General features: G+C 38.3%; 1 protein-coding gene across 4 annotated transcripts in view; it reads left to right on the top strand.

Annotated features, from left to right (window-relative positions):
• Nucleotides 1-12914, top strand: part of FCHSD2 (FCH and double SH3 domains 2) — a 292250-nt gene that overhangs the window by 198283 nt on the left and 81053 nt on the right. The gene's annotated exons all lie outside the window — the stretch shown is intronic.

Here is a 12914-nt window from a genome sequence, read left to right as displayed (position 1 = left end):
CTGGGATAATGCTTCCTGAATTAAAACTAAGGCTTTATATTCTTCATGCTAAATATTTTCTGGCATTTCAATACTTTAGTCTCAAAAGTGCACTCAGAAGATATTTAAATAATACAACCAAAAGATGAATATGGCGAAATTCTAGATCTAAATTGGAATGCCAAAAATTCTTCTATTTTCAGCAATCCTATTTACTGTCTGATATGTATGTTTTTCTGGTTTACATACCTAACGATCTGAACTTCAGTCATAGTTTCTCCCAGAAGCCTTTCTGTTTTCCTCCTTAAGGCCTTTTGTCCCTACAGATCTTCTTTTTTTTTTAATTTTTGGCTGTGTTGGGTCTTCATTGTTGTGCATGGGCTTTCTCTAGTTGCAGCGAGTGGGGGCTACTCTTTGTTGCGCTGCGCAGGCTTCTCATTGCAGTGGCTTCTCTTGTTGCAGAGCATGGGCTCTAGGCACATGGGCTTCAGTAGTTGTGGCATGTGGGCTCAGTAGTTGTGGCTCGCAGGCTCTAGAGCGCAGGCTCAGTAGTTGTGGCGCACAGCACATGGGATCTTCCCGGACCAGGGATCGAACCCGTGTTCCCTGCATTGGCAGGCGGATTCTTAATCACTGCATCACCAGGGAAGTCCCTTCAGATCTTCTTGCTTCCAGCTGTGTGACTGTGCCCATATCATCACTACCTGTTGGTCATCAGGACCACAGCTGAGGAAGAGCCCCTCTTTACTGCAGGGGTGGTATAGTTGGTGAACAAAAATCTGCTATTTAACTAAGCAGGAGGCACGCTCTTCTAAACAGTCCTGAGGTGGAGTAAAAACTGGAACAGTGATGAAACTTTTTACCTTTGAATAATCTAGGACCCTCTTTTTCATGGGCAAAAATTCCTGTAGGCTCTTAAATTATTTTGATTACAGTGTTATTTAAATATGTATAAATAAACGCAGGTTAAAAATATATGCTTATAGCTTTTATACAAGTATGAAACCAAAACAGAGTTATCATTTAATTACAAACGAATGTATAAAATCAGTAAAATTCAAATTGACAAAATTAAATATAGTAGCTGATAATGATCAGTTGACCCTAAATTGCTACTTGAAATATAAGTTATGGTATTCTCTTCAGATTCTTTTGATTTCTCAGTGCCTATACTACCATATGTCTATAATGACTCTTTTCTCTCACCACCCTTTTCGCTTTGTTAGTATAGCACCCACTGATGTCATTTGATCTCCTCTGTGTTTCAACTATGTCATTTACATTTTAAGTTTAAGGTCATTTTAAGTTCAAGACCTATTCTCATTAACCTAAGACCACTGGAGTAAAACTACTTGGCCCATTGATTGTGAACACAAACATTGGCACAGAAATCACATGGCAGTACTCCAGTAAAAGGTGATCATCTGTATAATCCTGGGTTAAATTATATCTTTTTAAATGATTTATTAAAATAAAAACAAAATGTAAATTCCCACAAATAATTTATGGACCGCAAAAATTATGTGATTATATCCTCAGCTTCCACTATAAGGAAAGCTACTCTAATTATTTTTGCCTGTAAGTATATATGTGAGGAACAAAATAGATTTGAGATTGGGATGGGGGCAAAAGGGATTTCCTAAAGCAGTATACTCAGACCAGTATAGTCTTCGCTTGACTCTCTTGAAGTATGCTCCTTTAAGTTTGCCTGCCCAATTCACTCACCTTTATCACATGATTTTACTTGATTGCTAATTCTGGAGTGTTTGTTGGAAATGAAGATTGTTTAGCAGGAGGGTGAGATGGAAAATAATGAATGGCTGAGGGACTAAAATTCATGTATATTTAAAAGATAGTCAAAGTGATATATATTAATATTAAAGCTTTTAAATCAAGTATTTTTGGAGTCTGTGAAGCTCCTTGCAAAGTTCTGGGATTCCCTGGAGCACAGAGATAAAACATGGTCAGTAAATAAGCAAACAGCAGGAGTAACAAGATATCCTGGGGAGAGAGGGGAATCTGATTTCCAGAATTGCCACATTATATTTTAAATGTCCCATTCTTAACCGAAAACTAGACATACAAAGAAACAAGAAAGTATAACCCATACACAAGGAATAAAAGGAGTCAGTAGAAACTGACCCCAAGGAAGCCCATATGTTGAACTTACTAAAGAAAGATTCTAAATCACCTGTTTTTAATATGATCAAAGAGCTAGATGAAACCATGTCCAAAGAACTAAAGGAAAGTATGAGAACAATGTTTCACCAAAGAGAGAATATGGACAAAGAGATAGAAACTATAAAAAGGAACCAAATAGAAATTCTGGAATTGAAAAGTACAGTAACTGAGATTAAAATACACTGGAAAGGGCTTCCCTGGTGGCGCAGTGGTTGAGAGTCTGCCTGCCGATGCAGGGGACACGGGTTTGTGCCCTGGCCTGGGAAGGTCCCACATGCCGCGGAGCGGCTGGGCCCGTGAGCCATGGCCGCTGAGCCTGTGCGTCCGGAGCCTGTGCTCCGCAATGGGACAGGCCACAACAGTGAGAGGCCCGCGTACCTCCAAAAAAATAAAAATAAATAAAATAAAATAATAAAATACACTGGAAGGATTTGGCAACAAAGCTGAACCGGCAAAAGAAGGAATCCATGAACTTAAAGATCAGACAACTGAGATTATCCAGTTTGAGAAAGGAGTAGATAATTTAAGGCTGATTTAAAATACAATGCATAAAAAAAATACAATGCATAAAAAAAAAATACAATGCATAAAGCAATAGGGACTTCCCTGGCGGTGCAGTGGTTAAGACTATGTTTCCAGTGCCTCCACTGCAGGGGGCATGGGTTGGATCCTTGGTCGGAGAACTAAGATCCCACATGGCGCATAGCCAAAAGATTAAAAATAAATAAATAAATAAAATACCTCTCCCTTTAGAATAAAAGACAATGCATAAAGCAATAATTATAAAACATTGATGGGCTTATAATGTATAAAGATATAGCTCTATGACAAGAAGAGGGAGAGAATAGAGGTATGCAGGAGCATAGTTTTTTGTTTGTTTTTTAAAAATATATTTATTTATTTATTTGGTTGCGCTGGGTCTTAATTGCAGCAGGTGGGCTCCTGAGTTGTAGCTCAAAGGCTCCTTAGTTGCACCTTCCTGGCTCCTTAGTTGCGGCGTGCATGTGGGATCTAGTTCCCTGACCAGGGATCAAACCCCGGGCTCCCTGCATTGGGAGTGCAGAGCCTTAACCAATGCGCCACCAGGGAAGTCTCTGTAGGAGCATAGTTTTTGTATTCTGTTGAATTAAGTTTGCATTAATCCAAACATGTTTGCTTTAAATTAAGATGTTAATTGTAATCCTCAGGTGACCACTACGAAAAGAACTCAAAAAGAGCTAGTAAAAGAAACAAGGGAATTAAAATGGTACACTGTTTTACAGACCTCACAAAAAGATACTATTATTATCTCTTTCTAGATGAGGAAACTGAGGCTTAGAGTGGTTATACAGCTTAAGTACACAGCAGAATCAAGACTCAAAACCAGGTCTGTCACCAAAATCCTTTAATATAGGTCCTATAAGGGAAATAGGTGAAATTCTTGGGTAGAACATAGAAATGTTTAGGGTTTATTATTTTAATAACCATCTTTGGTAAGTACCATACTCTCTAGACTCTATCAGATCAGGAATTTAATGCTCAAGAAGGTTCAGTGTTTCCCCAAAGTGACATTTCTAGTAAGTGGTTGAACTGGGATTTGAATGCAGGTGTACGTGGTTCAAAGCTTTCTATTGAACCATGCTGCTTTGGGGTTGCAACCTAAATTTTGAGATGGTTTTAGCACACACAACTAGATAATGCATGCTAGTAAGTAACTCAAGAGGATGACACAGACTTTTTTTTTTTTTTAATAAATTAACTTATTTATTTTTGACTGCATTGGGTCTTTGTTGCTGCGCGCGGGCTTTTCTCTAGTTGCGGTGAGCAGGGGTCACTCTTTGTTGTGGGGCGTGGGCTTCTCATGGCAGTGGCTTCTCTTGCTGCGGAGCACAGGCTCTAGGCGTGCGGGCTTCAGTACTTGTGGCTCACAGGCTCCAGAGTGCAGGCTCAGCAGCCGTGGCGCATGGGCCTAGCTGCTCCACGACATGTGGGATCTTCCCGGACCAGGGCCCGAACCCGTGTCCCTTGCATTGGCAGGCGGGCTCTCAATCACTGCGCCACCAGGGAAGCCTGACGACACAGACTTTGTAGAAAAGCAGTATTAAATTTTCCTTTTCTGGCTTTGTAATTCACAGACAGAAAGTTTCTTACTTGTTTCCTCTTTCATAGAACTGAAGTAATTTAGTGCTTTTAAATAAAATAACCAAGTATAAAATTAGGTGATGTGTTTCTAATTTTACTTTATATCAGTTGACAAATTAAACCATCTATTAAGATATTTACAGTGATGCAAATACAGCCCAGTACTTGCTTTGATCTCTTTAAATTTGTAAAAATCTACTTTTTCTTTGCATCCTGCCTAAGTACACCTTGGAGTCTTTTCAGAAAGAAAAACAAATGTAGGCAGGCAATTATTGTTTTCTTCCATCAGCACAGGAGGACTATAGAATTTCATGGTTTAATTTTAAGACAGCTTATATTTATCATCATCTTGATATTTATATCCTTGACTTTTACCAAAGACTCTTGTAGAATACCCATTGCTGTCAGAAAAAGAAGGGTTTGCTTTTTCTAGGCTGCATTAAGGAAACTCAAGAGATTTCAGCATAACTCTGTGACTACAGAATCTCTGCCCTTCCTGGATCTAAATAAGGAAGCCACTGTTTAAAGTTCTTACTTTAGGGAAAATTGCATCAGATGCTTAGAAAAATGACAAATTTTCTTTCTCCTAACTCCTAGTTCATCATAATGTTCCTCTTCAAATAAGTTCTAGGAATTTATACTTTCCTGTAAAGTAAATGTTTAGTAGGACACCCTAGAATTCTAAGCTTCTGAATTTGTCTTTAGGATATCCCAATTTTTCTTTACTATTTTGAGTATTCACTACTAAGAGTTGAGTTCCAAACTCAGCTGATTTTAGAGATCAAGTTGATCAAATGAGTAAAGAGGGCAGAAGTAATATATAAGAGAATATATGGCCTACAGGTAACTCAAAAGAACATGGATGCTTAAAGGCATTCAAATTCTGATTTTTCAAAAACAGTGCTAGATTATTAAAACATATTGCTAATGAAAGTCCCCGTGGTTTCTCAGTTTAGGTATTACAGACTTCTTCCCCTAGCAATTTGTACAAATAATCAAGAACAAAGTTTGGCTGTGTTTAAAATGTACACTTGGATGAGTTACTTCCCAAATTCTTGCATAATGGAAACCACCAAGAAGCTCATACTGCCAGATAAACTCATATTTGTGTAAACCTTGAAAGAATGCTTCTCCTGCCATTTCTGAGCATATATGTGAATTCTAATGTGTCATAGATTGTGAAATTTATGGCTCTGCACACATATCTATATAGGAACTGAAGTTTGTGCACATCTGCTCATTTGAAATTGAACATACAACTACACTTAGAAAACATTCTTGTGTCTTGCTCATATAAATGCTAGACAGGGCTCAGATGCATCTTCACCATGCATGTCCTTGTCAAACTATTACAGTCGTGACACTTTTATCATTTACTGTAAGCCTTAAAAAGTTTTTACCTTACTTTAAATTTATAAGAAATACATGGGGCTTCCCTGGTGGCGAGTGGTTGAGGGTCTGCCTGCTGATGCAGGGGACACGGGTTTGTGCCCCAATCTGGGAAGATCCCACATGCCGCGGAGTGGCTGGGCCCGTGAGCCATGGCCGCTGAGCCTGCGCGTCCGGAGCCTGTGCTCCGTAACGGGAGAGGCCACAACAGTGAGAGGCCCACATACCACAAAAAAAAAAAAAGAAATACATGAAGCTTTTGGATTGTATTTGTGATTCAGCTTTGAAATAAAAATTGCCTACTTCAAACTTTTAGATCTGTTTAATTGAACAGAACCAGGAATAGTAAGGCAAGCTATTGACTTGTTATTACCTGCAGTTAGTGATCTTTATGAATCAAGATTTTTTCTTATAATGCAACCAAGAGAAATAATTTAGATAGTAGGGCTGATATAGGCTACAAGTATCATCCATAATGCTTTAGTAAGGAGTCTCTTAACTGCAAATAACAATGACTCAACTCAAAGTAGCTGGAGCAAAATAGGAATTTGTTGGTTCAGGTAAACAAATCACAAGTACAAGGTGATGTTTGCTCAGGAACTACCCAATCCAAGGATAGTCTCTTGCCCTCTCCTCTGCCCCCCATTCCCAGCTTTACTCTGCCAAGTTTCTCATCACTGCTTTTCCTTGTGAGTTGGTTTAAGTGTCCTGGGGGGAAGAATAGTCATTTGGTGGGAAGAATACGCCATTTTGAACTCATCTTTCAGCTTCCATCCCAGAGATGACCTAATTTAGGTCAAGTGCCAGGATCTGCCCAATAAGTTTGAGCAAAGGGCAGGGGTGTGCTGTTCTGTCTTGCATACCAGCTTGGCCTGCAAGTTTACCCCAGTGGTCAAGAGAGTAGGATCTGAGGGAGAGAGAAGGTATGCAATGTCATATATGTTCTATGTCTGGGATTCCACATAAAAAGATGCCACTACTAAAAAGACTTGAAAACTACTGCATTAGACAGAGTTTTGTGAAATTAGTTTCTTCTCTAGCTTATACAAAATTTTACCAGTGTTACATAACATCACTAGGCTTACTTTTCCATCATGGGACTCAAGTGTGGGCTCATTCTTTTTTTTTTAACATGTGAATTCTGATTGGTGTATTATTTGTTGAATAGATATATATTGAATACTACCAGTACATCAAACCCTGCACTCAGTACAGAAGACACAGTGGTAAACAGCCAGACAAGATCCCTCCCTTCGTGGAACTTAACAAACCCAAAGCAAAGACAGACAAATAGGCATTACCAATGCCTATTTTATGCTAAAATTTTACACTATGATTATAAAGCAAAAAGACTTAATCATTCTGGATGTCCAGAATAGCTAATGATTAAGTGAAGATCTTGATAAGTAAGAGTTAGCCAAACCAAGGAGGAGAGAGTAGAGAGAAGTCAAGAAAGAAGAGCCTTTGTGAAAACCCAGAGATAAAAGAGGAATATTGGAGGAATCAAAAGATGTACATTGTAGGGATAATAGAGAAGGAAATGGGGAGCAATAAGGAAAGAAGCGAAGAGGTAAGCCATGTCCAGATCATGCAGTCACAAAGTCATAAAGGTTTTTGTTTTGTTTTGTTTGTTCTTTAGTTTAAACGTAATGAGTAGTCAGTGAACATTGTTGAGCAGTCAAGTAAAATATGCAGCTTGGAAACATCCGCCTAGCCTCAATGTAGAAATAGGTTGGCAAGATGCAGGGCAACAGGAGATTGCTGCAGTAATCCAGATGAAACAGAATGTCTGGAGGGTAGTAGCTGTGAAGGATAGGAGGAGGGGATGGATTTGATAAATATTTAAGAAATGGAATCACCAAGATTTAGTAATTAACTAGATGTTGAGAGAAAGAGGGGAAAGTAAACCTTTACTTCCAAGTGTCCGACCTAGGCAGGTGAGTGGATAGTGGCATTACATACTAAGCTAGGAACACAAGAAGAAGAGCAGTTGGAGAAGAGAATGGTTTAGTCTGAGAGGCAGTTGGATATATAGGTGTGAAAGTCAGAGAAGGGAAATAGCGTCTGGTCAAAATTTAAGTCAGTCTGAATAATTACATGATATATTTTCATCAGAGTAAAGCTGACACAATTAAGGTAAAGTAAATGCTTGATTCTCTCTAATTTACTCTCAAAATATTTCTTCAGTGCCTTCCCTCTCATATAATTGGGGCCTGCTTTTGTACCTTCCACCCCTCTCAGTTCAGTTCATTTCAGTAAGTATTTATTGCAGGCTTTCTCTGCCAAGATTAAAGTAGGGATATAGGCAGAAACAAGTGTTGCTGCCCTCAAGGAATTAATGGTGTATTGGGGAAATCAGATACATATATAAATGTTTTCAGTATGCAATTTAGAATTGCATATTGGTGGGAGGGACAACTGTATGCAGAGCAATAGGAGATTGCAGCAATAATTCACATGAGACAGTTACTAAGTACTATGGTAGACAACGGTAAGTACTCTGTGTGATAAGTACTGTGATGGAAGCATTTGTAAAAAGCATTTTCAAGCTCTTTCCTTTGGTTCCCAGTATTTAATTCTGTTTCAGGGAACTACTTCTTTTTAATTATTGGCTTTTTATCAAAATCCATGTATGCACTCTACCTTCTAATCACAAACCAGGTTGAGACAGTGTTAGCCAGAATTGCTTTGAACTTCATCTCTCGGCATCATCACTGGTTCAAACAATTGCAGTTAACTTGAGGCAGGGGGCTGGAGCCAATCATAGGGTAATCATCCACTTCCTGTGTTTTGAATTCCAGCCATTTCTTAATTTTTGTACCTCCTGCATTAACTTTATGAACACTAGCAATAATACACCTAGGCCAGAAGACCTCCAGCTCTCTTATTCTCATCAACCAGAAAAATTGGTACATGGGCAGGTTAATGAACACTGCAACCCTATAAAGGTAATAATTAAAATCTGGGGTATTCTGGGTGTGAATATGATGATATGATGAAAGAAATATTTTAAGATTAATCTCTGTGTGCTATAAGAGGCTCCCAGTCACTTGGCCCACCTCCCACCTAATGTAAATTCATTAAGCCTCATTTGGGTCCCTGAAGCCAAGAAAAGCCTTTACTGTATTTGGTACATGATGACTAATGGTACATTTTTCTCTTAACTGGAATATGGTGGGAATAGCTTGCCTGTGAGCTAACTAATTCAGTGCATTTTTGTTGCTGTATTGAACTCTAGAGTAAAACGTTCATTTATTCTATAAATATTTTTGAGAATCTGCTATTTGCCAGGCACTGTGCCTGAATAAGACTTAATCCATGACTTGCAATAATACCCATGCAACATACAAAAGATTGTGGAAGCACTAAGGAGGAACTGGTTGAGTCATCTTTGTAAAGCATTTGGAACATAGTGAGCCATTAGTAAATATTAGTTGCCTGTGTTCGCCATCATTATTAACTATTTGAGTGTGTAATAAGAAGGGAAGGACATTCCAGACCAAGAGAATAACTTAATTGGAAACATGATAGTAAATGTCATTTTCCAGAATGACTTGGTGTGGTTGGGATGTGAGTACAGTGCAGACAACAGTGGTAAGAGATGGTGCTAACGAGAGGTAGTTTGGGACTGGATTATAAAGGCCTTTAGATACCAGCTGAAGAATTTTGACTTTTCAAAATATACGGTGGGAGTTTAAAAAAAATTTTTTTTTGTAGCATCACTTTTTCTTTCTAATATGATATCCAGATTTTCTTTTTACATTTTTTATGGAAAATTTCCCGTATACAACAAAGTAAAAATAGTAGTATAATGACCCCCATGTATTCATTACCCAGCTTTAATAATTATCAATATGTGGCCAATCCATTAAAGATTTTTAAGCAAGGCGAAAAAGGAGACTAACATTGGGCCACTTCCATTACGTTAGTTGATCTTCATAGTGTCCCGTGGAGTATGTGGTATTCCCACTTTCCCTATTTATAGAAGAGAAAACCATCAAAATGATGAAGTAAAAGTTCTGAGATTCTAACCCATATCCAACTTATTTCAGAACTCAAGTTCTCTCCCATGCTGCCTTTATAATTCTGAAGTAGAGCATGATTCTCAATTGAAAATAGATGCTGATCTGCCTACTTCACATATTGGTGCTCTTGACCCTATTCAGGATGGTGGACTTCTCTGCCTCCAGCCACTGTGCTTCTACAGGGTCACCAGGGTCTAAGTCTACATAAATATTCAATCTAATCAGCTAAAATGACTGTTTAGTCCAGTGGTTGTCAAAGTATGGTCCCCAGACCAGCAGCAAGTTGTTAGAAAATACAGATTCTCAGGCCCCACCCCCAACCTACTCAAGTAGAAACTCTGCGGGCTGGAGCTCATGATGGCTATATTGCTGTTTGCTATGTTTAAATAAAATGTTCCAAGGTTTCGTGCAAACACAAGGTCATATGACCATCGACCAAGAGCATTCTAAGGCACAACCTCATATCAGAAGTAGCTATATGTTCATTTTCTAACAAGTTAATGAAAAGCATGTCCTAAGGTAGGAATTGTTATTCAGACTTAACACCAGCAGTCTCTCTGGGGATGTTGCATAACCTCATGGAAAGGAATCTTAAGGAATTTGTGCTGCCTATATTTACAGTGCTTGATGGTGCCATCTAGTGGTTTAAGCACTATAGAACGTGCAGATTTATTAATGCTTTGGGGACAGAATTTGTATATTTTTTAAAAGTCAATTTTATAGTGAATTTTTTTTTAATGTTTATTTATTTATTGGCTGTGTTGGGACTTAGTTGCAGCGCGTGGGCTCTAGAGGGCCCAGCTTAGTTGCCCCTCAGCATGTGGGATCTTAGTTCCCCAAACAGGGATCGAACCCGCGTCCCCTGCACTGGAAGGCGAATTCTTAACCACTGGACCACCAGGGAAGTCCCTATAGTGAATGTTTAATGAAAGTAGGATATATAATTTCCTTACTATAAAAACTCCATTGAGGATTCTTAGATATGACACCAAAACACAAACAACAAAAGAAAAAAATAGCTAAATTAGACCTCAACAAAATTAAAACTTTTGTGCATGAAAGGACACTATTGAGGGACTTCCCTGGTGGTCCAGTGGCTAAAACTCTGCGCTCCCAATGCAGGGGGCCTGGGATTGATCCCTGGTCAGGGAACTAGATCTCACATACCACAACTAAAGATCCCGCACGCTGCAACTAAAGATACCACATGCTACAGTGAAGAGCCTGTGTGCTGCAGCTAAGACCCGGTGCAGCCAAATAAATAAATGAGTAAATTTTTTTTTTAAAAAAGGACACTATTAATAAAGTAAAAATGTAGCCCACAAAATGGAAGACTATATTTGAAAATCATATATCTTATAAGATATATGTATTCAAATATATAAAGAACTCTTACAACTCAACAACAAAAAGAAAAACAACCCAATTTACAAATGAGTGTAGGACTTGAGTAGACATCTCTTCAAAGAAAATATACAAATGGCCAATAAGCACATGAAAAATCCCTCAACATCATTAGTCATTAGAGAAATGCAAATCAAAACCACAGTGAGATACCACTAGGACAGCTTGAATAATTAAAAAATGAAAAACGGAAAATAAGTATTGATGAGGTTGTGGAGAAATTGGAACCTTTATATGTTACTGGTGGAGATGTAAAATGGTGCAGCCACTGTGGAAAACAGATTGTTAGTTCCTCAAATAGTTAGACACAGAATTACCAGAGGACCCAACAGTTCCACTACTAGGTATATACCCAAGAGAATTGGAAAATCCATAATAGCCAAAAAGTGGAAACAATCCAAATGTCCACCAACTAATGAATGAATAAACAAAATGTGGCATATCCATACCATGCAGTATTGTTTAGCCATAAAATGTACTAATTCATTGATGAACCTTGAAAACATGCTAAATGACAGAGGCAGGCACAAAAGACCACATATCATATGATTCCATTTATATGAAATGTCCAGAATAAGCAAATTCATAGAATTAGAAAGTAGAGGGGCTTCCCTGGTGGCACAGAGGTTAAGAATCCTCCTGCCAATGCAGAGGACACGGGTTTAAGCCCTGGTCTGGGAGATCCCACATGCCGCAGAGCAACTAAGCCCGTGCACCACAACTCCTGAGCCTGTGCTCTAGAGCCCGTGAACCACAACTACTGAAGCCCACATGCCTAGAGCCTGTGCTCTGCAACAAGAGAAGCCACCTCAATGAGAAGCCAATGCACCACAACGAAGAGTAGCCCCCGCTTGCTGCAACTAGAGAAAACCTGCGCACAGCAATGAAGACCCAACGCAGCCCCCAAAATTAATTAATTAATTAATTTTAAAAAAAGAAAGTGGTTTAGTGGTTGCCAGAGGCAGGGAGAAAGGTAGAAATGGGTGCAGCCACTTAATGGGTATGGGATTTCTTTTGGAGGTGATGCAAATGCCCTGTAATTAGATAGTAGTGATGGTTGCACAACATTGTGAGTGTACTAAAAGCCACTGAATTGTACACTTTGAAATAGTTAAAATGGTGACTTTTATGGTATGCGAATTTTACCTCAATTTTTAAGAAGATCTTTGTTAATTTGTAAGACTGCAGAACCTTTATTATTATTACTATTGATATATTTTCCTATAGCTGTTGCTAGTATGTATGTATGTATTCTATTCTACTTTGTTAGCCTAAAATTATTCAATATATTCTTTTCCATCTACACAGTTTCCACAGTTTTTATTTTGGTGGCTATGCATATTTTAGTCTGTGTATATCATAACTTAATGTATCTCAAATGTTTAGTGGTTTTCTCTTCTTTTTTTTCAATTTCAAAGAGTTCTGCTCTAAATGCTTAAATAAGTAAGAATGTTTAAAACTCTTTGTAGACTTTGCATTGTTGTTGCTTCCCCAAAACAGGATTTCTGAGTCATTTTTTTATTTTTACTATTTCTATTGTGTTTTTTTTCTGACTGCTCTATAGTAAGAATATATTAATTTAGAATCTTACCAATAATGGATGAGGAAAAATGGAGGAGATTAATGTTTATTGAATGTCTGTTCTGTTCCAGGCACTGTGTCTGGATCCTTTACATCCATTATTTCATTTAACTCCCACGCCTACTCTTATAAAGTGACTACAGAAGTTGACATAACTAATAAGCAGATGAACAAATATCAGAAATGAAGCATTTTGCCTCCCAAGTGTTATCCTGTCCCCACAACTTTACCAAT

This window comes from Stenella coeruleoalba (genome assembly GCF_951394435.1).
Source record: "Stenella coeruleoalba genome assembly, chromosome: 8".
NCBI classification, from domain to species: domain Eukaryota; kingdom Metazoa; phylum Chordata; class Mammalia; order Artiodactyla; family Delphinidae; genus Stenella; species Stenella coeruleoalba.
Note: the sequence above shows the minus strand (reverse complement) of the source record. Positions and strands in the feature narration are given on the sequence as shown.